Source organism: Rattus norvegicus, chromosome X, assembly GCF_036323735.1.
Source record: "Rattus norvegicus strain BN/NHsdMcwi chromosome X, GRCr8, whole genome shotgun sequence".
NCBI classification, from domain to species: Eukaryota; Metazoa; Chordata; class Mammalia; order Rodentia; family Muridae; genus Rattus; species Rattus norvegicus.
The window spans coordinates 88,656,970-88,683,298 of record NC_086039.1 but is presented as its reverse complement, the minus strand read 5'-3'; positions in this window follow the sequence as shown (position 1 = coordinate 88,683,298).

Below are 26,329 nucleotides of genomic sequence, written 5' to 3'. Positions count from 1 at the left end.
TTTCAAATGTTATTCCCTTTCTCCCCTCTCCCCTCCCTTCTCTGCCTTTCCCCTGCTTCAATAAAGATGCTCCAACTCGCACCCACCCACTACCACCTCAACACCCTGGCATTCCCCTCTACTGGGGAAAGGAGCCTTCACAAGACCAAGGGCTTCTCCTCCTATTGATTCAAGACAATGCCATCCTCTACTACATATGTTGCTGGAGCCATGGGTCTCTCCATGTTTATTTTTTGGTTGGTAGTTTAGTCTCTAGGAACTCTGGGGGTTCTGGTTGGTTGACATGGTTTTTCCTATTTGGTTGCAAACCCCTTCAGGTCCTTCAGTCCTCTCTCTGTCTCCTCTACTGGAGTAGCCATGCTCATTTTGATGGATAGCTGCAAGCATCCTCAAATGTATCAGTAGGGCTCTGGCAGAGCCTCTCAGGAGACATCCATATCATGTTCCTGATAATATTTTCTGTAATGCTACTATACTTTAAAAGACTTACTATTTTTCAGAGTGTGTGTGTTTGAATGTCTGTCTGTCTGTCTGTCTGTCTGTCTGCCTTGCCAGCATGTGTGTCGGTGTATCACTTGTGTTCCTGATGCATGTGGAGCTCACAGGAGAACTTCAGATCCCCTGTGATGATTTGAGTTACAGATGGTTGTGAGCTGCCATGTGAGTGCTGAATATGAAACCTGGGTCCTCAGGAATGGCAGTCAGTGTTCTTGAATAGTAAAATATTCACCCAACTTCAAAAGTATTATCTTTTTTAAATGAATTATTTTATTATTGGTGTATGTGCATGATGTATGTGAGTGCATGTGTGTGTGTGTGTGCGTGCGTGCGTGCATGCATGCGCGCGCGCACGTGTGTGTGTGTGTGTGTGTGTGTGTGTGTGTGTGTGTGTGTGTGGTGTGTATGCCAAAGCATGTGTGTGAATGTCAGAGAAAACCTTTCAGTGTCAGTTCTTTCCTTCTACCATGGGCTTTGTAGGTAGATCCAGCTCATGAACTTCTGTTGCAAACTTTCACACAATGCACCGTCTTACTTGTTCTGAAGCTACCATATTTATAAAAGCTTATTTAGTTACTTGCTTGCTTCTTTCTTTTTTCTTTCTGATTTTTTTCTTAGCATCTGTAAAAGTCTGTAGGAATCTGAAAGAGGTCTGCTTTAAATATTCTTAAAAGTTGACTTTTCCCTTAATCATAAATAAGAAACTTGATGACTGTTTCTGATTATATTCAGTGGAAGGAGTCCAAGACGGCTTAGAAAAGGAGGTTTGGGGAAAGGGCTAGTATTCTGGAGCCCCTGTTTTATTGTGTTCAAATATCTGTCTAACTTACTCTCCTTCTCCTACTTACTATTGTCAGCAATTGATGGAAACTAGCAGTAAGTAGCTGTTTCCAGTTAAATAAGTCCCAAATTATGTGATTTCTTTGCATGTATGTCTGTGAACTACTGTGTATCTATTGCTCACAGAGGTCAGAAGAGGTCATCATATATCATAGAACTGGAATTGTGGAAGGTTATATGAATCAACATGTGTGTATGTGTATTAGGAATCAAGCTTGAGTTTATAAGAGATTGATGAGTATTATTTTGCTGCTATGCTTTTCTAGCTCCTATAATTCATTTTTATTTATCTCCTGATATAATTTTCTTTTATTGGCTTATTCTATTCCATAAATTGTACCCATTCATTTCATTTACATTTAATTGGGTTCAGTTCTCCATTTACTTATTTATATTTGTTTCAAAACTCAATGAACCTGACATGTATGTTCAAATTTAATAATTAGTCATTTTAAATAATCAGAAATACTGTTTTCAAATAATATCACCCTTCAGGGCAAATACATAAATGTTTCATTTCATTGATAAATCTCAAAATTAGGCTGTACTGGCCTTTTTTCTGAAGCTAGTAGGTTTATAGTCAAAAGAAGCATGTAACTTCTTATTTGAGAGTTTAAGATGAACACAGCTTTTTTTTATAGTTCTAGAAGCATGTCTGTTGTACTTACTAGTCTAGATGTAAAAATAGGCAGTCTAAACTTCAATCCCTGGTAAACAGCAGTCCTCCTAATTTTATAAGGAACATATTTTATACATTTTTTGAAAAAACAAACTTTTCATAGATTTCTTTTCTCAGGTATAGAAATGTTTGACAAATTTAACTTCAATTGACAAACACAGAATTAAAAAAATATATACTGAACATGTTTTGCTTTGATAAACAAGTTGTTATACTTAGCAATAAATGTCAAAGAAACTTTTCTCTTAAACATTAAAGTATTTGAGAACAGATCTTTGAATCCCTAGTCATGTTTTCACAGGTACAAATAATTCTCATTTGGCTGTCAGAACTTAATTACTGCAAGTTGAAGAAAAAAATTCTTGATGTGAATATTCATTAATTTTCCAAAATAAAAAAATAGTCAAGTGCTATATTTTGTGGAGCTCAGACAAAGATACCCCAAATTATGAACATGAACATCTTCAGCTGAATATATAGTCCTAGATTAGGGTCTTTGTGATATTCTGTTTCTCTGTCTCTTATATTTTACCTTCTTTCACATTTGAAGCAGTTGGGTGAAGTTTCTTCAGAACTTTCTGCATTTACATAAAACTTAGAAAGTACAATACAATGAAGCAAATACTTTCTAAAATGCACAGAAAGTTTAACACAGAGATTACATATCCCAAGGTATCATAACAAAGTATATCTTAAGTTTTCATAACAATTGTACCCAGAGGAGAATTCTGATAAGTCAATTACCTGTCTTAAACAGGAAAATCTAAGATTGAAATACCTAGATAATTTTTCTGTTTTTCCTCTTAATATTTCCAATTTTACTGTCTTAACTAAACATGTTCTTTATGAATACTTATAAATTGAGTATATTAATAAATTATAAATACAAAAAATAGAAATAGTTCTGTACCTAATAATTTCAATAAAGTACATTTTCATCTATCATTGGTTTCCAAGTCTTATCATTTATATCACACATATATTTACAATGAATCATTTGTTACTCTATTAGTTCAGTTCTGAGGAAGTCTAAAAAAGAATCAATTTATAGCAGCAGAGTTGCTAAAGTTTTCTTTTCCAAAGTAGCAAAGTTAAATCATTCTAAGATAGTAGCTTAATAAGAGCTAAGAACATTTACCAGCCTAAATATAGTTGACTAAGCAGTTGTTCTTTTGAGTGGTAGAAATTCATTGTTTTACATATTTTAGAACTGAATTTATATTGTCTCACATGTTCTTACATGTGTGTTAGGTGCAATTACATTCTGGAACTGAATGAACTGAAAACTAAAGAGAAATATAAAGAGTAAATGAAACCGTTGCTTCTTTGAATGAGTAAAAAACTGAAAAGCTTTTAACGTAGATTAACCAAAACAAAAGACTGAGAGAACCCAAATCAATAAACTTAAAGATGAAAAAGGACATTATGTCAGATACCAATGAAATTGTAGAACAGATGGATATATTTGTAAATATATATGCCTAACAAAATTACAATGAGATGATATAAGTAAGTTAATTAGATCAGCAATAGTTAATGAGATTATACTGGCCATAAAAAATGGGTCATATTCAACCATTCAACAAAAGTATAGGCTTATATTGATCACCTGATGAATTCTACCACACCATTAAGGGAAATTAATACTGATGTTTATCAAATTATAATATAAAATAGAAAGATAGGAAATGCTAACCAGAAAGATTTTGAAACCAGTAATACCACTCAAAACAGAAAAGCTCAAAACAAATACTAGAAAAGTAATAAAGGAAAACTTATAAAAAGGAACACTATAGGCCAATATATTGAATATATATATACATATATATATATATATATATATAATATAATACTGACAAACTGACTTTAACAGCAAATCAAAAAGATCCCTCAGAACTATCCAAGCTTCATTTAAGTTATACAAAGACAGTTTAATGTTCATACATCAATCCATGTAAAGCATCAAAATTTCAAGGATACCAACAGTATCAATGTATCTATAGATGAAGTTAAAGGCCTCCAAACAACTCCAGTATCATTCATTACAAATACAGTAACCAAATTAAATAAAGAAGGAACATAACTAACTATACTAAAGACTTAAATAGTTAATAGTTAATTAAATAGGAGGATATTCTTATTAGTTTCACTAAAATAAATAAAACAGTGGTGTCTTCTTTTACTAGTTTTCACCATTTGGTATGTCTATGTGTATGTATGTACGGGCTATGTTTCATTGCATGAACTGGTATACATGCCCAGAGTATAAAATAGGGCATCAATTGTCTTCCATTGTTCCTTTGTTACATAGTCTCCCATAGAAACTATTATTTTCACTAGGCTGGTGGTCAACAAGCTCTAGTTGCCCTTCTGTCGTTACCAATTTCAGTGGACTGTTTACAGGTATATACGGAACCACACGAGTCTTGTTATATTGTTGTTAAATCTTAACTTTTTATGTAACAAGTGTTCTGACATGTTAAGCTACCTGTTTATGCTATATATACTCCACTCCAATTTATTTCTGGAAGCCTAAGCTAAATCAATAAGATAAATGAAAGAACTATATAACTATATCCTTAGTTGCACATATTATCCTATACACAAAGGGCCCTATAGAACTGACACCAGAAAATGTTTCATATATATAAGAAACATACAAATCCCTGTAATTTTCTTATATGTCATTAAGAAATATTTTAAGGAAAAGGAAACAATGTCATAAGTAATAGCTTTCAAAGTAGGGACCAGGGGTACTAGAAATAAAGGTAGTGAAAGGAGTGGAAAAGCTTTTACTGAATTTTTAAAGCACTGAGGAAAGAAATTGAAGATGTAAAGAACTCTCATGCTTATGGATGTGAAGTGTTACCAGTGTAAAGTGGGTATGCAACTGAAAAATCATCTAAAACTTGATGAAATGCTCATCTAAACTAATCAATCAGGACACTGTTTTTTTCTTTTTTTTAATGGGATATTTTTTCTTTACATTTCAAATGTTATTTTCTTTCCTGGTTTCCTGGCCATAAGCCCCCTATCCCATCCTCCTCCCCTTCTTCTACAAGGGTGTTCCCCCTCCCCAACCACCCTTTCTTCCTACCTCCCCACCCTGAAATTCCCCTACATTGGGGGATCCAGCCTTGGTGGAACTAAAGTTTTATCCTGCCACTGAGTTCCAAAAGGGCCATCCTCTGTTATATATGCAGCTGGAGCCATGGATCTGTCAATGTGTAGTCTGTGGGTAGTGGTTTAGTCCCATTGAGCACTGGTTGGTTGATATTGTTGTTCTTATGGGATTGCAAGACCGGTCAGATTCCTTTCTCAAATTCCTCCAACTGGGACCCAACATTTTCCTCTGTATTTGTCACACTTTAGCTGAGCCTCTCAGGAGACAGCTATATCAGTCTCCTGTCAGCATGCACTTTTGCTTTCACCATATTGTCTATTTTTCATAGATAGATAGATAGATAGATAGATAGATAGATAGATAGATAGATAGATGGATGGATGGATGGATGGATGGATGGATAGATAGATAGATAGATAGAGTAGATAGATAGATAGATAGATAGATAGATAGATAGATAGATAGATAGATAGATAGATAGATAGATGGATGGATGGATGGATGGATGGATGGATAGATAGATAGATAGATAGAGTAGATAGATAGATAGATAGATAGATAGATAGATAGATAGATAGATAGATAGATAGATAGATAGATAGATAGATAGATAGATAGATATGGGTTGGATCCCCAGGTGGGGCAGGCTCTGAATGAACAATCTTTCAGTCTCTGTGCTAAACTTTCTCTCCATATCCCCTACTATGAATATTTTTGTTACACCTTTTAAGGACTGAACCACCAACAATTTGGTCATCATCCTCCTTCTTGAGCTTCACATGCTCTGTGGATTGTATCTTGGAAAATTTGGGCCTTTGAGCTAATATCCACTTATCAGTAAATGAATACCACGTGTGTTTGTGTGTGTATGTGTGTGTGTGTGTGTGTGTGTATGTGTGTGTGAGTGGGTGTCTGTGTTTGTGTGTGTATATGTGTGTATGTGTGTGTGAGTGTGTGTCTGTGTGTGTATATGTGTGTATGTGTGTGTGAGTGTGTGTCTGTGTTTGTGTGTGTGTATATGTGTGTATGTGTGTGTGTGAGTGTGTGTGTGTGTGTGTGTGCGTGTGCGTGCACATGTGTGTCATTGGGTTACCTCACTCAGGATGATAATTACTAGTTCTATCCATTTGCCAATGAATTTCGTAAAGCTATTGTGTTTAATTGCTGAGTAGTACTCCATTATGTAGATGTATCACATTTTCTGTACCCATTCCCCTCTTGAAGGACATCTGGGTTCTTTCCAGGTTCTGGCTATTAGAAATAAGGTTGCTATGAACATAGTGGAACATGTGTCCTTTTTGCACGTGGAGCATCTTTTGGGTATATGCATAATAGTGGTATAGCTGGGTCTTTAGGTAGTGAAATGTCCAATTTTCTGAGGAACCTCCAGATTGATTTCCAGAGTGGTTGTACCAGCATAAAATTCCACCAACAATGGAGGAGTGTTCCTTTTTCTCCACATCCTCACTAAGACCTGTTGTCACTTGAGATTTTGATGTTAACCATTTTCATTGGTGTTAGGTTGAATCTCAATGATGTTTTGTTTTCTATTTCACTGATGACTAAGGATGTTAAACATTTCTTTAAGTACTTCACAGCCATTCAATATCCCTCAGTTGAAAATTCATTGTTTAACTCTGCACCCCATTTTTAATAGGATTATTTGTCTTTCTGCATTCTAATTTCTTGCGCTTATTGTATATAATGGATATTAGCCATCTATTGGATGTAGGATTGGTAAGGATCTTTTCCCAATTTACAGGTTGCCATTTTGTCCTAATGAGAGTGTCCTTTGCCTTACAGAAACTTTGCCGTTTTATGAAGTCCCATTTGTTCATTCTTGTTCTTAGGGTATACGCCATTGGTCTTTTGTTCAGGAAATTTTCCCCAGTTCCCATGTGTTCAAGGCTCTTCCCCAATTTTTCTTCTATCAGTTTGAGTGTATCTGGCTTTATGTGGAGGTTCTTGATCCACTTGGACTTAAACTTTCTACAGGGTGACAGGAATGGGTCAATTTGCATTCTTCTACATTCTGTCCTCTAGTTGAAACAACACCATTTATTTAAAATGCTCTATTTGTTCCACTGGATGGTATTAGCTCCTTTGTCAAAGATCAAGTGACCATAGGTGTATGGGTTAATTTATGGGTCTTCAATTCTATTCCACTGATCTTCCTGCCTGTCTCTGTACCAATACTATACAGTTTGTTGTTGTTTGTTGTTGTTGTTGTTTTTGTTGTTGTTGTTGTTGTGTTTGTACATTGATTTGTTTGTTCATTTGCTTGTTTTTGTATTGTTTTTGTTTTTTTTATTTTTTTTTTGTTTTCTTTTGTTTTGTTTTGTTGTTTTTTGCTTTTTATGATGATGACTAATGCTCTTTAATACTGCTTGAGGTCAGGAATGGTGTTTCCCCCAGAAGTCCTTTATTGTTGAGTATCCTGGGTTCTTTATACTTTTCAGTATCCTTGGTTTTTTGTTCTTCCAAATGAAATTGCAAATTGCTCTTTCTAACTCTATGAAGAATTCAGTTGGAATTTTGATGGGGGTTGCATTGAATCTGTAAATTGCTTTTGGCAAAATGAGCATTTTTACTGTATTTATCCTGCCAATCTGTTAGCATGAGAAGTCTTTCCATCTTGTGAGTCTTCTTAAATTTCTTTCTTCAGAGGCTTGAAGTTCGTGTCATACAGATCTTTCATTTGCTTGGTTAGAGTCAGGCTGAGACATTTTATATTATTTGTTACTACTGTGAAGTGTGTCATTTCCCTAATTTCTTTCTCATGCTGTTCATCTTTTGAAAAGAGGAAGACTACTGATTTGTTTGAGTTAATTTTATACCCAGACACTTTGTTGAAGTTTTTTATCAGGCTTTGTACTTCTGTGGTGGAACTTTTGGAGTCATTTAAGTATACTATCATATCATCTGCAAATAGTGATATTGTGACTTCTTCCTTTCCAAGCTGTATCCTATTGACCTCCTCTTCTTCTCTGACTGCTCTGGCTAGGACTTTGAGTACTATAATTAATAAGTAGGGAGAGGGTGGGTGGCCTTGTCTAGTCTCTGATTTTAGTGGGAATGCTTCAAGTTTCTATCCATTTAATTTTATGTTGGCTATTGGTTTGCTGTATGTTGCTTTTACTATATTTATTCATGAGCCTTGAATTCCTGATCGCTTGCCTATGAGCATCAGCTTGTTTCTGGGATTAGCTTGTCTTGCTCTCTCTGACTGTGGTTTGACACTTCTATAAGCCTGTGTGTCAGCACTCCTATATATCAATTTTCTTTCATCTGGATCTGGGAACAGAGAGCTGCTCCTGGGTTTATGTGTACTGAAGCCTCCAGGCTGTTTGTTTGGAGCAGAAGAGTTGGTTTTATCTCTGTTCTCAGATGTGTCAGCCCTCCAGGTGACTGGCTTTCAGCTCGGGGCTCAAGCACAAACTGGAAGTGTCCTGCCCCTGATTGTTCCTAGGTTCCTGTGCCTAGAGGGCACAGAGGCACTAGGTGGGTCCTCTTGGGTCTGGAATGTGAGCAGAAGTAGTTCTCTCCTCTGAGCTCTCAGGATTGTCCCCATTTCTGCATGTCAAGCTCTCCCCCATTGGATTTGGGTACAGAGAGCTGTGGGACTGGTTCAGTTCTGGGTGCAGGCAGAAACTAGGAGATTCCTACTGCTGACTGCTCTTATGTTCCTGTATCCAGAGGGCACTAGGCAGATTCCCCTTGGGCCAGGAATGTGAGAAGAAGTGGCTATCTTCCCTGAGCTTTCAGGGTTGTTCTCATTTTTGAGAGTCTAGTTCTTCCTCCCGCACCGGATTTGTGTAGAGAGAGCAAGTATGGGAGGTAGATGGTTGAAAGGACCCTCTCGAAAGTACCAGAGTCCTGGAAAGTAAGAAACCCTCAGGACTAAAGGAGGTTTAGATGAAATGCCCCAACAGTGGGGAGAGGGAACTTATTGTATCTACCTCCAGCAGAAAGGGCATCAAGTGGGGGATGGGTTTGCTATCCCACAGTCAAAACTCTGACCCTTAATTCGTCCTGTCTGAAAGAAATTCAGGGATGGAAATGGAGAAGGTCTGGAGGAAAAGAAGGTCCACTGAGAGACCCAAAGTGGGAACCAGCTCAAGGGTAGGCCCAAGACCTGACACCATTACTGAAGCTATGGGGCATTCACAAAAATGACATATCATGACTACCCTCCAACAGACCCAATAAGCAGCTGAAAGAGTCAGATTCAGATACCTGTTCCCAACCATTGAACAGAAGCTTCTGGACCTTCTAGTTGAATTAGGGAAAAGCTTTAGGAAGCTGAGGAGGTGGGCAACCCTGTAGGAGGACCAGCAGCCTCAATTAACCTGGACCCCTGACATCTCTTAAACATGAATCGCCAATCAGGCAGCATATACCAGCTGAGATGAGGCCTCCAACACATATGCAGCAGAGTACTACCTAGTCTGGGTTCAGTCAGAGAAGAAACACCTAACCGATAAGAGACTGGGGGCTCCAGGAAGTTTCGAAGTCTAGTAGGGTGGGTAGGGTGGGGACATCCTTGTAGAGACTGGAGGAGGGGAGGAAGTATGGGATGGGAACAGTTGGGGGGTAGACCTGGAGGGGAATAAAATCTGGAGTGTAAAATAAATAAAATTTTAAAAATAATTGCTTAATTGGAAGGAACACAGATATACAAATATAAGAAGAGTAATCATTTTAAAAAGGCCATGAATTCAGGAGGGTGTGGGTTTGGGACATAGGAGATGTTGGCCAGGTATAAAAATGCAAATATAATATATTCATGCATAAAATCATCAGATATTATTTTTAACATTTAAAAATAAGAAGTATGAGAATACCCAAACCTGACTTTTAAGAAATAAGGAAAACAAATAACAAGTGTTAGCAGGGATTCAAATATATTCCATTTTTAGAAATGTAAATTAGTTCAAATAGTTTTTAAATAAGTATGGAGGTTCTTCAAAATCTGAAAACAGAACTACTATATGACCTGGATATACTTCTACTGGATATACCTGAAGGACTCAAAGTCAACATTTCATAGGAATATTAGCCCATCTCTGTGTATTAAAGTAGTATTTGATATTATCACTTGATAACATCAGTATACATGTCCAAGAAGAGATGAATGGACAAAGAAAATATAGAACAATGAGGCAAGTTAATTCTATAATTCTATTCAGTCATAAATAGATAAAACTATGACATGAAAATGACTATGACAATGCCAGCATATTAACTCAAACTCAGAAAAACAAATAACTTTTATATCATTTGTGAATCACAGGTGATATATGTGAATATATATTACAATTAAGTAGAAATAAAAATTTCTTGGGAGGAAATGAGAACAATGGAAGAAAGGAGGGGGATTGAGAAATGAGGAAAATTGAAATATTCAAATTTTACAGTATAATTCTGTGAAAATATAAGTAGAATGAGTATTTGTTAGAATGAATATTTTGTTCATAACATTTTAATCCTGAATCAATATTTTAATCAGATCACTGTGAATGTTTTTTTCCCCCTCGCCCCCACTGTGAATGTTTAAGTAAAAACATACTCTAAATAACAACTGTCTACCTTTAAGAGAACATAATATTCAAGTAGACATTAAAGTGGAATGATAGTGAAAACTATCTAAATTTCATGTCTTCTATCTGTATTTCACAATATGATTAGAATTCAATGATACTGGAATGCAAATTTCATTTGGATTACTGCTTGATTTTATTTTGTCTTCCTAAGTGTCTTTGGAGAGTATTGCCTTAGATGCATTCTCTTCCGTTATTTAGGCATTTATTTGTTTAATTAACTCTGAAGTTTTTAAGTAATGAACCAAATTTACTGAATTAATTTTGTTAAAATGATAGAAATCTAAAAAGGTACACACACATACACACACACACACAATTGTCTGTTGAGATCTTTTGGTTGTTATGATAATTATAATGTAGATTCATGTACACTTACAAGACCATAAAGTAAGTCTAAGAAAAAAATTTCACCAGGAATACACAATATTACAATATGTATAATTTCTATGCTGATTTGACATAAATTGATAATCATGTACTAAATTTCATTTTATAATATTACATTGTTGCTTAATCATAAGAGGTTCATATCCTGAATAGTCATTAGGGAAAGGATACAAAGAAGGTTGAAAAATATGAAATTTATTCTGAAGTTTCATTTTTATTAGCACAATTTTTGAAATTCTAGATTCATACAGGCATTTTAATAAAAAACTTACAAAATCTTTGGTGTGGAGAATATTCCGTGTCTTAAATATATGTCCCTCCAACTTTAGAGCAAGGCTGATAGTTAATAATGAATAGTGTGTTTTTCTCTAGTACTTTTACTACCAAATAAAGGGAAAGAGGAATCAGACAAAGCTTCTATGTTGCTGTTTTCATTGACACTTGGCTCCTTACAACTTTCAAAATTCCTTTAGATACAGAAACATTCATTTGGGACATCTGAAGTATTTTAAATTAGAGTAACTAATGGGAATGTGTAGGTAATAGAAGCAATGATAAAGCTTCACATTAAGCAAAAGTGAAATAGACTATCAAGTCAGACTTTTTGCCTCCGCCTTATTCAGCATACCAATCATGAATCAATCAATCAAACAAACAAACAAACAAAAAACAGCTTAATGTGTTATCCTTAGCCAAGGTAGGAAATTAGAGATAATGACGCAACTCTAATATGTGGAAGAGGGCATAGTGGAGTATCATAGAAATGAAACCAAAGAAAGAAAGGTATAATAATAACAAAATAACCTTAAGCTTTTAAGTCTATATATAATACATGGAAGATGTCCTCATTCTACACAATATGCTGTAGAAATTTTGTGATGCTGAGAAAACTAGGTTTGAAAGGGAAAGTATAAAAATGTTATCAAAGAATATGCTGTCTTATGAAACTCAAATTTCCTTTCAACAATTCAAGGTATTCTTCATTAAAACTGTTCGTCCTATAACTAACATTTTCCATTTATTAACACCTTCACATCATCCTTATTGAACTGTTTTCCACATAAGCAAGTTTTTGCTGCAGACCCATATCATCATTTATAGCAGATTTCTTGGAAGTGAAGGATTTAAAGAAAAAGTGCATCCAGTGAGCTGGTTCAATTATTAGAGAAAATTAAGTCAAACAACCTGAGTTTGACCCTTAGACCCTATATTTAAAAAATACCCAGTGTAATGCCACTTCTGTAATCCTAAAATTCCTATAGTATGATGGGAGACAGACACATCACAATTACCTAGAACTCTTTGGGCCAACTATGTTGGAGTATAGACAACTGCCAAACAAGAAAAGGGATTCTGTTTCAAAAGTAAGGTGGAAGGACAGAACTGGTTTTATTGAAATGTCTTTAATGAGATATCCTACTTCCATATGCACGTTGTGACTCATATACTTCTCTGTATGTCTATACGTATCTCTCTCACTTTCTCTCTCTACCTCTCTTGCACATAAACACACACACACACACACACATACACACACACACAGAGGAAATACACAATTTGCAGAAAACCAAAATAAGAAACATTTATAAATTATAATTAAGATTTCTCTCCTCTAAAAATATAAAGGAGGGTGTAGTACAGTTTCAAATTAAATTAGCTGTTGTATTATCTTGCCAGAAAATTTAGAATAGTATAAAGTAATTGAGTAACAATTCTATAGCAAACATTTCTCCTATATTTTAGGTAAAGTTGTTTCCTGACAGTATATCAGTAGAAAATAAAATATGATATTGGACTCTGACTATAAACACATGACATAATTGTGCTAATCCATTTAATAGACATATTTTCAATAATTGTTTTGAGCAACATGTCCCACTAATAATTGTAAGTCAAAGTAGAAGACATGTTAATACATTTAACCTTATAGATTTAAGAAATAAAACAATATTTTAAATTGATTTTATGACTTCTCTGTTCGATATGATATGTGGCAGGGACACTTACAGAAGATTTATGTAAATAGAAACAGAGAAATTAGAAACAATATATGATAGAGAAGGCTAAAAAGATGTATTACTCAGCAAAATTTGGCTCCCTTTGTGACATATAAGCCAGTTACATGAATATGATTTGTGTACGTTTGTTTTGTTAGAGAAGAATTTGGAAGAAAGATGAGGAGAGATGCTGCTAAGAGAGAGATAGATTTTATTTTTTTACATGGGCACAGAGAGTTGTTATGCCACATTATTGGTCACATGTTCTGTTTTGTTTTGAGATATGACTCATTTTGCAACTTAGGCTGCCCTGGAAGTCATTGTATAGTTTTTCTTCAACTTCGTAGGGATCGATTTGTCTCAGCATTCTAGTATTAGAATTAAACACAAAAGCTATCATATATGGCTTTTTGCTTGTTATTTTAATTTTGGTGGCCATTTTCTTGGAATGAGTTGTGTTTAATATTGTCACTACAAAGGTCATTGTTCTAATTTAATAGCTTTTGCAATGATAAAAATATTCTGGACAACAAGCAAGTTAGAGAAGGAAAGATTTATTGGTTTCTAATTCTAATCCCAGTATATCACTGAGGTATGTCAAAGTAGGAACCCAAGATAGGAACTTGAAAGTTGTCCAGCCTATTACACAAAATATTATTTCTGAAGAATAACTCAGCTTTCTCTTTTTTCTTTGTTTTCCTTATTTTTGTGTGTGTGGGAGTGACCACTGGCATTTTCAACATGCTCCCTGGGCAACACTGACTGAACATCATATACAATTTTTCTTTCTTCTTCTTTTGTACAAAGGAGAATGTCATAAGGTGGGGAAGCAGAATTAGGAGGATTAAGAAATGACCATAATAAGGGTATATTATGTGAAATTCAAAAGTAATTCATAGAAATATTATGTTGGAAAATTATTAAAAGCTATATCATCATTTCTCCTTTCAACCCAGTATAATATACTTTTCTTTTCTACCAAGCTTCTATAAGTATGCTTTATGTTCTAGAATATCTTTAAATTCTCAGAGATCTTGTTATATTTACCTTTTAATTTTTTGAAAAATTATATTTTACAACAACTATCATCACTGAGATGTAGTGCTTCTTGAATTCTATCATTAAATTCTGATTCCTTAAGATATGGTTATCTCTGCCAGAACATGTCAAATATAGAGGCTAATGCTCATAGCCAACCATTGAAGTGAGAATGGGGTCCCCATTGGAGGAGTTAAAGAAAGGATTGAAGAAACTGAAGGGGTTTGCTATCCATAAGAACAATACCAAACAAGCAGAGCTCCCAGGGAGTAAAACAAACACCATCCAAAGAGTACACATGGACAGACCCATGGCTCCAGCTGCAAATGTAGCAGAGGATGGCCTTGTTGGGCACCAATGGGAGGAGAAGTTCTTGGTCCTACCAAGGCTGGACCTCCCCAGCATAGGAGAATGTCAGGGCAAAGAGGTGGGAAGGGGTGGGGGGCTGGGTGAGGGAACATCCTTATAGAAGGGGAAGGGGGAGATGGGATAGGGGTTTTTGGACAGGAAATCCGGAAAGGGGATAACATTTGAAATGTAAATAAATAAATAAAAATCCAATGATAAAAAAGAAATTTAAAAAAAAAGAAATCCAGAAATAAACTCGCACACCAATGGACATTTGATCTTTGACAAAGAACCAAAACCATACAGTGGAAAAAGAAAGTTTCTTTAACAAATAATGTTGGTTTAATTTATGGTCTGCACACAAGTAGGAGAATGCAAATTGACCCATATTTATCATACTCCACAAAGCACAAGTTGAAGTGGATAAAGGACCTCCACATAAAACCAGATACATTGAGTCTAATAGAAAAGAAAGTGGGGCCTTTTGGTCTGAATCAGTGCCCTGAGTAGACCTTGGGCACTGGCTCCGCAACTATTCCCACAACATCCAGAAGAAAACCGACTGTGAGGTATTCTAACATGCTGAGGGTCACAAGTGAGGAGGCCACAACAACTGCCCCAATATCCGTAGTAACTGGGAACCCCCAGGTTATAGGGACACAGGAACTCCTGCCAGGCCATTGGCGTCAATTTCTTCCAGGTTGATACTGTACCCAGAGCAGATCTGGGATGCTGGTTCTGAACCCACTCCTACAATACCCAGAGGGAACCTGACTCCCACTTGCTTTGAAATCCCCAGGAACACAGAAGAGGCCACAACATCTGCCCCAACACCTGGAGTAACTGGGTCTGCCAGTAACCAGGAACTCAGGAACTCCCACACAGCCAGTGGCACAAGTTCCTTCTCTTCTGAACGTGTGCCCTGAGTAGACCTTGGGTTCCGGCTCCTCAACCAATCCCACAACACCCAGAGAAATCTCTACTCCCAGGTACTCTGAAACACCTATGATTACAGGATCAGACTCATTTAGGAGGACTGGAGCTCTGACACACTCAAGTTGACAGTTGAGGCCACAACACCTTTCCCAACACCCAGTGAAATTAGGTTCCCCACAGGAACCAGAGAATCACAAACCTCACCCAGCGAGAGGCACCTACCTTCCAGCTTGCACATATGCCCATAGCAAACTAAGAGCTCTGGCTCCCCAACCAATCCTACAACACCCAGAGAAATGTTGACCCCTGGAACACTGACACACCTAGGACTTCAGAATCACAGGTTCACAGAGACATCTGCACTCTGGGGAGTTCTGACACAACCACAATAACAGGAGGGACAAGCTATCAGAGATTATAAGGGCATGAAGCACTAGAGATGACCAAATGGCAAGAAGCAAGCAAAAGATCAAAAGCAGCACAAATCAAGTCTACATGGCATGAACAGAACCCAGTTCTCCCACTACAAGTCCTGTATATATTAATTACACCAGCAAAACGAGATTTGGATTTAAAATCACAACTCATGATGATGATAGATGGCACTAGGAAGGACAAAAATAGCTCCCTTAAAGAAATGCAGGAGAACACAGGCAAGCAGTTAGAAGCCCTTAAAGAGGAAACTCAAAAATCCCTTAATGACTTACAGGAAAACACTAACAAACAGGTGATGGAATTGAATAAAGCAATCCAGGATCTAAAAATGGAAATAGAAACAATAAACAAATCACAAAGGGAGAAATCACTGGAGATTTCGTAGGAAAGAGATCATGAGACATAGAAGCAAACATCACAAACAGAATAAAAGAGATAGAAGAGAGAATCTCAGGTGCAGAAGACACCAAAGAAAACATTGAAACAACAGTCAAAAAATACAAAATACAAAAAGTTACTAACTGAAAATATCTAAGAAATGTAGGATACAATGAGAAGACCAAATCTAAGGATAATAGATATAGAAGAGAGCTAAGATTCCCACATTAAAAGGCCAGTAAATAGCTTCAAAAAGTTATAGTAGAAAACCCAACTTAAAGAAGGAGATGCCCATGAACATAAAAAGACGCCTGCAGAACTCCACATAGACTGGTACAGGAAAAAAAAATTCCACTCATGTAATAATCAGAACACCAAATGCACAAAACAAAGAAGAATATTAAAAGAAGTAAGGGAAAAAGGTCAAGTAACATATAAAGGCAGACCTATCAGAATTACACCAGACTTCTCACCAGAAACTCTAAAAGCAAGAAGATCATGGGCAGATGTCATACAGATCCTAAGAGAACACAAATGCCAGCCCAAGATACTATACCCCCGCATAACTATCAATTATCATAGACAGAGAAATAAAGATATTTCAAGACAAAACAAATTTATAAAATATTTCCACAAACCAAGCCCTACAAAAGATAATAGATAGAAAAACTCCAAACTAAGGGAAACTATACCTTAAAAAAAGCAAGAAAGTATTCTTTCAGCAAACCAAAAGAACATAGCCACACAAAGATAATTACATCTCTAACAACAAAAATAACAAGAAACAACAATACATTTTTCCTTAATATCTCTTAACATCAATGGACTCAATTCCATAATAAAGTGATATACACTAACTGACTGAATAAATAAACAGACCAAGCCTTTTGCTGCAAAAAAGTAAACTTACTGAAGTGACAAAGATAGACACTATCTCAGAGCAGAAGGCAGGAAAGAGCTTTTTCAAGCAAATGGTCCCAAGAAACAGGTTGCAGTAGCCATTCTAATAGTGAATAAATTCAACTTTCAACCAAAAGTTATCAAAAAAAGATAAGGAAGAACACTTCATACTCATCAACAAAAGAATCTTCCAAGATGAAATCACAATTCTGAATATCAGTGCTCCAAATGAAATAACACCCATTTATGAAATTAACCCATATATTAGGTCACAAAACAGGCCTCAACAAATAAAAGAAGATTGAAATAATCCCATATATCCTATCAGAACACCAAGGACTAAGGCTGGTCTACAAAAACAACAAAAAGAACAGAAAGTCCACATGCACTTGGAAGGTGAACAATGCTATATTCAATGATAACTTGGTCAAGGAAGAAATAAAAAAAAATAAAGACTTTTGGGAATTTAATGAAAATGTAGGCACAATATACCAAAACTTATGGTACTTAATGAAAGCAGTGATAAGAGGAAAACTCATAGCTCTAAATGCCTCCAAAAAGGAACTGGAGAGAACATACACTAGTGCTTGATAGCACACCTGACTTCTCTAGAACTAAATGAAACCAATACACAAAGAAGAGTAGACAGTAGGAAATTATGAAACTCAGGGTTAGAACCAAGTAAACAGAAATAACTATACAAAGAATCATCAAAATCAGGAGCTGATTCTTTGAGAAAATCAACACTATAGGTAAACCCTTAACCAGACCAACCAGAGAGCACAAAGACAATATAGGAATTAAGAAAATCAGAAACTGGGGAAATTCAAAAATACATCAGATCCTATTACAAAAGCATATACTCAACAAAATGGAAAATTTGGATAAAATGGACACTTTTCTAGAAAGACACCAGAACCAAAAATTAAATCAAGAACATATAAATCACATAAACAGTCCCATAACCCTTAAAGAAATAGAATTTATCATTAATATTCTCCCAACTAACAAAAGCCCAGGAACAGATGGGCTTGTAGCAGAATTCTCTCAGATATTCCCAGAAGAGCAAGTACCAATATTCCTCAAACTGTTCCATAAAATAGAAACAGAAGGAACATTACCCAATTTATTCTATGAAGCCAGACTTATGCTTATACCTAAAGTGCTCTAAGACCCAACAAGGAAAAAAAAACTTCAGACCAATTTCCCTTATGAAATGGAAAAAATACTCAATAAAACACTCACAAACCAAATCCAAGAACACATGAAAATGATCATCTATCATTAACAAATAGGTTTCATCCCAGTGACACAGAGATAGACCAATATACGGATATTCATGAACAAAACATACTATTAAAAAACTCAAAATCAAAAAAAAAAAAAAACAAAAAAACAAAAAAAAAAACCCTGGTATGATCATCGAGAAAGCATTTGAAAAAATCCTACATACCTTTATGGTAAAAGTCTTGGAAAAACCAGGAATTCAAGACCCATACCTAAACATATTAAAAGCAATATACAGCAAACCAGTACCCAACAACAATTTAAATGGAGAGAAATTTGAAGCAATCCTACAAAAACAGGAACTGGACAAAGCTTCCCACTTTCTCCCTACCTATTCAATATCATACTGGAAGCCATAGACAAAGCAATTAAACCACCAATGCAGGTTAAAGGAATACAAGTTAGAAATGAAGAATTCAAAATATCAGTATGTGCAGATAATATGGATGGTATACTTAAGTTACTCCAAAAATTCCACCAGAGAACTCCTCAACTAGATTTTTAAAACATTTCAACATATTGGATGGATATAAAATTAACTCAAATAAATCAGTAGCTTTCCTCTATTCAAAGCATAAACATGCTAAAAAAAAAAAGCCAGTAGGAAAAAGACAGCCTTCGAAATAGTTACAAATAATATAAAATAACTTGGTGTGACTCTAACCAAGCAAGTGAAAGGTTTGTATGACAATAATTTCAAGTCTCTGAAGAATGAAATCTAAGAAGATCTCAGAAGATGGAAAGATCTCCAATGCTCATTTGTTGTCTGGATTAATATAGTAAAAATGGCCATCTTGACAAAAGCAATCTACAAATTCAATCCAATCCCCATCAAAATTCCAACTGAATTCTTCATAAAGTTACAAAGAGCAATTTGCAAATTCATTTGGAAGAACAGAAAACCCAGAATAGTGACATCCATTCTCAGCAATAAAAGAACTTCTAAGGGAATCACCATTCCAAACCACAAATGCTATTACAGAGTAATAGTGATAAAAACTGTGTGGTGTTGGTACAGAAACAGTCAGGTAGTTCAATGCAAAAGAATTGAAGACCCAGAAATGAACCCACAAACCTGTGGCCACTTGAACTTTGACAACGTTGCTAAAAGCATCAAGGGAAAAAAGACAAGATTTTCAACAAATGATACAGGTTCAACTGGCAGTCAACATGTAGACTAACACAAATTGATCCATTCTTATCTTCAAGTACAAAGGTTAAGTTCAAGTGGATCAAAGACCTCCACATAAAACCAAATGCACTGAAACTAATAGAAGAGAAAGTGGAAGAACCTCTAAAATGTGGGCATAGGGGAAAATTTCCTTAACAGTATACCAATGGCTTATGCTTTAGGATCAATAATAGAAAATGGGACTTCATAAAATTGCAAAGCTTCTGTAAGGCAAAAGACAGTGTCAATAGAACAAAATGGCCACCAACAAATTTCGAAAAGATTTTTAAGAGCCTATATCGGATAGAGTGGTAATATCCAATATATACAAAGAACTCAAGAAGTTAGATTCCTGAGAATCAAATAACCCTATTTAAAAAAAAACAAAAAACAAAACAAAAAACAAACAAACAAACAAACAAACAAAAAAAACGGGATACAGAGCTAAACAAAGGATTCTCAACTGAAGAATATTAAATTGCCCCAGAGCATGCAAAGAATTGTTCAATTTCCTTAGTAATCAGGGAAATGCAAATCAAAACAATTTTGAGATTCCACTTCATCCCAGTCAGAGTGGCTAAAATCAAAAACTCAAGTAACAGCAGATGCTAGTGAGGTTGTAGATAAAGAGGTCCACTGCTCAATTGTAGGTGGGATTGCAAACTTGTTCAGCCACTCTGGAAATCAGTCTGATGGTTCCTCAGAAAATTGGACATAGTACTACCAAAGGACCCAGCTATATCACTCCTGGGCATATACCCAAAAATGCTCGAACATGTTACAAGGACACATGCTCTACTATGTTCAGAGTAGCCTTATGTATAATAGTCAAAAAGTGGAAAGAATGCAGATGTCTTCCAACAGAGGAATGGATACAGTAAATGTGATACATTTTCACAATGGAATACTACTCAGTTATCAAATACTACAAATGGAATTTGCACAATGGAATACTACTCAGTTATCAAAAACAATGACTTCATGAAATTCATAGGCAAATGGATGGCACTAGAACATATCATCCTGAATGATGTAACCCAATCAGTGGTATGCACTCACTGCTAAATGAATATTGGAATACCCAAGACATAACTCATAGACTACCTTAAGCTCAAGAAATGGAAGACTAAAGTGTGGACGCTTCAGTCCTTCTTAGAATGGGGAATTCTAACAGGAGGAAATATGCAGACAAAGTGTGGAGCAGATATTGAAGGAAAGGCCATTAGAGACTGCCATGCCTAGTGACCCATCCCATATAGAGTCACAAAACCCAGACAATGTTGCACATGACAAGAAGTGCATGCTGACAGAAGCCTGATACAGCTGTCTCTTGCTGTCAGAGCCTGACAGATACAGAGGCAGATGCTCACAGCCAACCATTGGACTGAGAAAGGGGTCTCCAATGGAGTTGTTAGAGAAAGGGCTGAAAGAGCTGAAGGGGTTTGCAACCTCATAGGGATAACAAGAATATCAACAAACCAGACCCATCAGATCCCTCAGGGACCAAACCACCAACCAAACAATACCCATGGAAAGTGCCATGGCTCCAGCCACATATGTAATAGAGGATGGCCTTGTAAGACATCAATGGGAGGAAAACCCTTTGGTCATGCCATGACTCAGTCACCCAGTGTAAGGTAATGTCAGGTTGGGGAGGCAGGAAGGGGTTGTTGGGTGGGTGATGAGTAACCTCACATATGCAGCAACAGAGGGGTTGAGATAGGTGTTTCTTGAGAGGAAATTGGGAAAGAGGATAACATATGAAATGTAAATAAAGAAAATAAACGAATAAATACAAGAAAAAAACAAGTAAGAAAAAATGTGTGAAATGTCTTGGAAAGCCTAGGTACCGAGGCACATTCCTTAACTAGAACACCAATATCTCAGGTTCTAAGTTCAACAATTGCTAAATGGGACCTCTTGAAACTGAAAAGTTTCTGTAAAGCAGATGAAAGGATTATATCAGTAGTATAAAAATGCAACCTGTAGACTAGGAAGAGATCTTCACTAACCCTACATCAGGTAGAGGGCTAATATTTAATATATACAAACAGCTCAAGAATTTAGATGACAAAGAATCAAACAACCCTATTAAAATTGAGGTACCAAATTGAACAAAGAATTTTCAACAGAGAAATCTTGAAAGTCCATGAAGCACTTGGAGACATGTCCAACATACCTAGTCATCAGAGAAATCCAATTCAAAATGACCCTGAGATTTCACTGTACAGCAATCAAAATGGTTAAGCTCAAAAACACACGTGACATCACATGCTGCTTAGGATGTAGAGGAAGTAGAATATTGTTCCATACCTGGTGGGATTGCAAACCAGTAGAACAATTCCCAAAATCAATCTGGTGGTTCATCAGAAAAGTGGAAATAGTTCTACCTGAAGATCCAGCTATGCTGCTTCTGGGCATATACTAGAAAGTGCTCAACCATACCACAAGGACACATGTTCCACTATGTTCATAGCAAACTTATTCCTCATGGCCAGAAACTGGGAGCATCTCAGACATCCCTCAACCAAAGAATGGATACAAAATATTTGGTTGTTTTAAAATATAAAATACTATTCAGTTATTAAGAGTGGCAAGCTGAATTTTCTGGGCAAATCAATGAACTAGAAAATATCATCCTTACTGAAGTGACCTAGATCCCAAAGGATATGCATGATATGCATTTACTGATAAGTGGATATTAGTCGAAAATTACAGAATTTCAATGATATACCCCAGAAATCATAAGAAGTTAAACAAGAAGGAATCCTCAAGTGAGAATTCCTTCATATCAATGAGTTCTTTTTGTGAGGATACTTCAATCCCATTTAGAAGGTAGAACAAAATAATCATGAGGGGACAGAGGGAGGGACTTGGATGGGAGTGGGAGGAAAACAGGGTGGGGGCAGGATCAGGTATGGGGGCCCAGAAGAGTAGCCCAGTAGCCAGGAAATATGAATGGAACTATCCAGCTGGTAGGGATGGGTGTGTAAGGGGAACCTCTAGAAACTCCCTGAGATCTGGGATGTTGGAGGCTCACAGAACTCAATTGGGATAACCTTAGCCAAAATGTCTAACAGTTGGGAGATGAAACCTGAAGAGACAGCCTCTAGTAGTTGGACAGTGTTCCTTCAAATTTTTCAACCCAAATAATGCAGGGACAAAAATGCACAAAGACTAAATGAAGATGCGACCAGTGAGAAGCCCAACTTGGGAATCATCCCATGGGCAGACTCTAAACCCTGGCACTATTACTGATGCTATGCTGTGTTTGCAGACAGGAATCTATAATGGCTGTCCTCTGAGAGACTCCTCCACCAACAGCTGACTAAGACTGATACAGATACTTACAGCAAATTATTGGACTGAGGTCCACTACACCTATGGGAGAGGAAGGATTGAAGAAACTGAAGGAGATAGCAACCCCAGAGGAATACCAACAATGTCAACTAATTCAAACACATGGGAGCACCAAGAGACTAAGCCAAAAACTGAAAGATCATAAATTGGCAATTCTGAGGTCCGCAGAACATATACAGCAGAGTACTGTCTTTTATGGCCTAAGTGGAAAAAGGTGAGCCTAATGATTTTGAGACTTGATGCCCTAGGGAAGGGGATATCCAGAGTGATAACTTCTCAGTGGCAATGGAGAAAAGAGGATGTGGGAAAGAACTCTAGGAATGATGACATGGTGTGGAGGAAACTTTGGTAAATAAATAAAATAGATAATCAAGAACTGAAACAATATTTTGTGATATCTCTTGGCTGCCCTCCAGCACTAGATAGTAAGACATTTTGATGAGGATACTTTGGAACTATGACAATTTTCCCCTAATGGGTCATTTTCTTTGTTAACTCATTATTCTTTATTTCCTAATTTTATTACTTATCAAGTCCACTTATTGCTGTCTATATGGTCTTGAATAAGGATCATCCACGGGGCCATGGGCAAACTAAAAACAGCCATGACCCCACAAAGACCAGTGAATTTCGAAGAACACTGACACACCTGAGAACAGAGGTAAGGCCAACTCTTCTTTCTGCCCCTAGCAACCCGCCTGATGGCCTCAGGACACACAAACCCAGGAGCAGTATGGAACTGGACCCTTCCTATTTTGTCTGCCTTGGGAGCTGAACCAGTTCTACAGCTCTCTGTACTCAAATCCTCTGTACTCAAATCCTCTGGGGGAGAGAGCTGAACTCTCTGAAGTGTGAACATTCCTGAGAACTCAAGGGAGACCTCAAGTTCTGCTCACATCCTGGCCCAAGAGGAACCTGCTAGGAGCAGTCAGTGCATTGTATTTTGGGTAATCCAAGCTTTTGGGTTAATATCCACTTATAAGTAAGTGCATACCATGTGTGCTTTTTTTGTGATTGGGTTACCTCACTTAGGGCATTTTCTGCCTCCACCCATTTGCCTATGAATTTCCTAAAGTCATTGTTTTCAATAGGTAAGTAGTACTCCATTATATAAATGTACGACATTTTCTGTATCCATTCCTCTGTTGAAGGACATGTGGGTTCTTTCCATCTTCCGGCTATTATACGTAAGGCAGCTATGAACATAGGGGAGCATGTGTCCTTGTTATATGTTGAAGCATCGTGTGGAAATATGCCCAGGAGTAGTATAGCTGGGTCCTAAGGTAGTACTATGTACAACTTTTTGAGAAACTGCATGACTGATTTCCAGAGTCGTTGTACCAGCTGGCAATCACACCAACAATGGAAGACTGTTCCTCTTTCTCCACATTATTGCCAGTATCTGTGTCACCAAGTTTTTGATCTTAGCCATTCTGACTGTTTGAGGTAGAATCTCAGGGTTGTTTTGATTTGCATTTCCCTGATGATTAAGGATGTTGAACAATTCTTTAGGTACTTCTCAGTTATTCAATATTCCTCGGTTGAGAATTCTTTGTTTAGCTCTGTACCCCATTTGTAATAGGGTTATTTGACTCTGGAGTGTAACTTCTTGAGTTCTTTGTATATTGTATATTAGCCCTCTATCGGATGTAGGATTGACAAAGATCATTTCCCAATCTGTTGGTAGCTGTTTTATCTACTGTGATCTGTAAGTAGTAACTTACATATAAGTTGAGAGATGAAGTTCTATACTTAATTGCAGAAGGAAAGCATTGTTTAGATTATAGCCCAAACTCAATAGACTCTTTTTCACTTAATGGCAAAAAGCAGTCTATTTTATTTTATTTGTAAACATTCTTTAATTAACTGGTATAGCAACACTCAGGCATTCAAACATGAATATATATATATATATATATATATATGTATACATATGTATATGTATATATGCTGTCCCAAAGTATATAAATTGCATATGGCACTCATTTTCTGTTATAAAGGTTTACTCTCTAGGCTGTATTTCAGTCATAAGGTTTGTATTTTCATATATTTTTCACTGTAGTATTTTTTAAGTAGTCATAGTAGATATGAACATGGCAAAGTGATTCATATGTTGGAAAGTACGGGTTGACAACGATGGGAAGAATTATAAGAGAGGGTGAGTGAGAATAATTATAATGTTTTATTCATATATATGAAATGTGCCTGCATTTGTCTCCCAACCACGATAGATCTTATTAATTCATAAAAAGTATATAGATGGTCTGCACATTCTGATATTTTACAAATCAAAGGATTCTCTAATTCTTCATTGTTACATTATATGAAAAATAAAATAATACTCATGTATTTCCTATAGATATAGAATGAAACTTTTCAGATGACGTTTAAGAAGAAAGACACACAAATACCATCCTTTTACTTTGCAACCCATTACACTTAAATGACAAGTCTTCTTACACATCTGATATAGCTTTATGTTGATAAATTTATTGATCTTATCACAAATACTAAATTATTGACTGGAATGATAGGTTTGTAAAACAGTACCTACATTTTTTTCTACATCATAAAAATACATTGAAATTTTGTAACCAAGGGTCTCATAAAGAATTTTTGTTGTTTTAAGCCATTCATATCAGTGAGTCCTTTTTGTAATATTGAACTGTTTTACATTACCATAGTTCTACCCCCTTCAGTAACTTCAGATGACCATTCTTTGATTGTTTGCTGTTTTCGAGAAACAGACTCAATGACTAAAATAATGATGGCAAATATAATATATATTACAATTATTAAGTCTAGTTTGATTTTAAATATAAATTGCTATGTATCTACCTACTATAATTTCATGTTGTACAAATTCTTTTAAATGTACCTTACAAAAAGTGTCCTCATTATGGATTCATGTCTGTGTTTATTGAAAATTTCTTTGAAAGAATTTAATTTGCTTTCAGTATTTGACAACATTTTACTAGATATTTATATATAAGTGATGAGCCTGGTTTATCCTTTAATAATGATTAGAGTTCACAGATCAGATCAGAAACTTTGTGACTGTCTACAACTAACAACATATCTTAAATTGCCTAAATTAACCAGTGTACTCAATCGCAGTCTATTACATTGATTTAATTACAGGAAAAAATCCACCATTTACTTCTTATAAACTAAATCCCTAAAAGTTCAAGGCAGATAATTTATATTTTGGATAAAAGTATGTGAATTTCTGCTATTCCAGAAGCATTTCAATCCAGTCCAGAGTTGTATCCAATTTCTACATGGGGCTCTCTATTCACATGTAAGTCTACATTTTTGATGGTATCTCCTTAAACATTCAGAACTGCT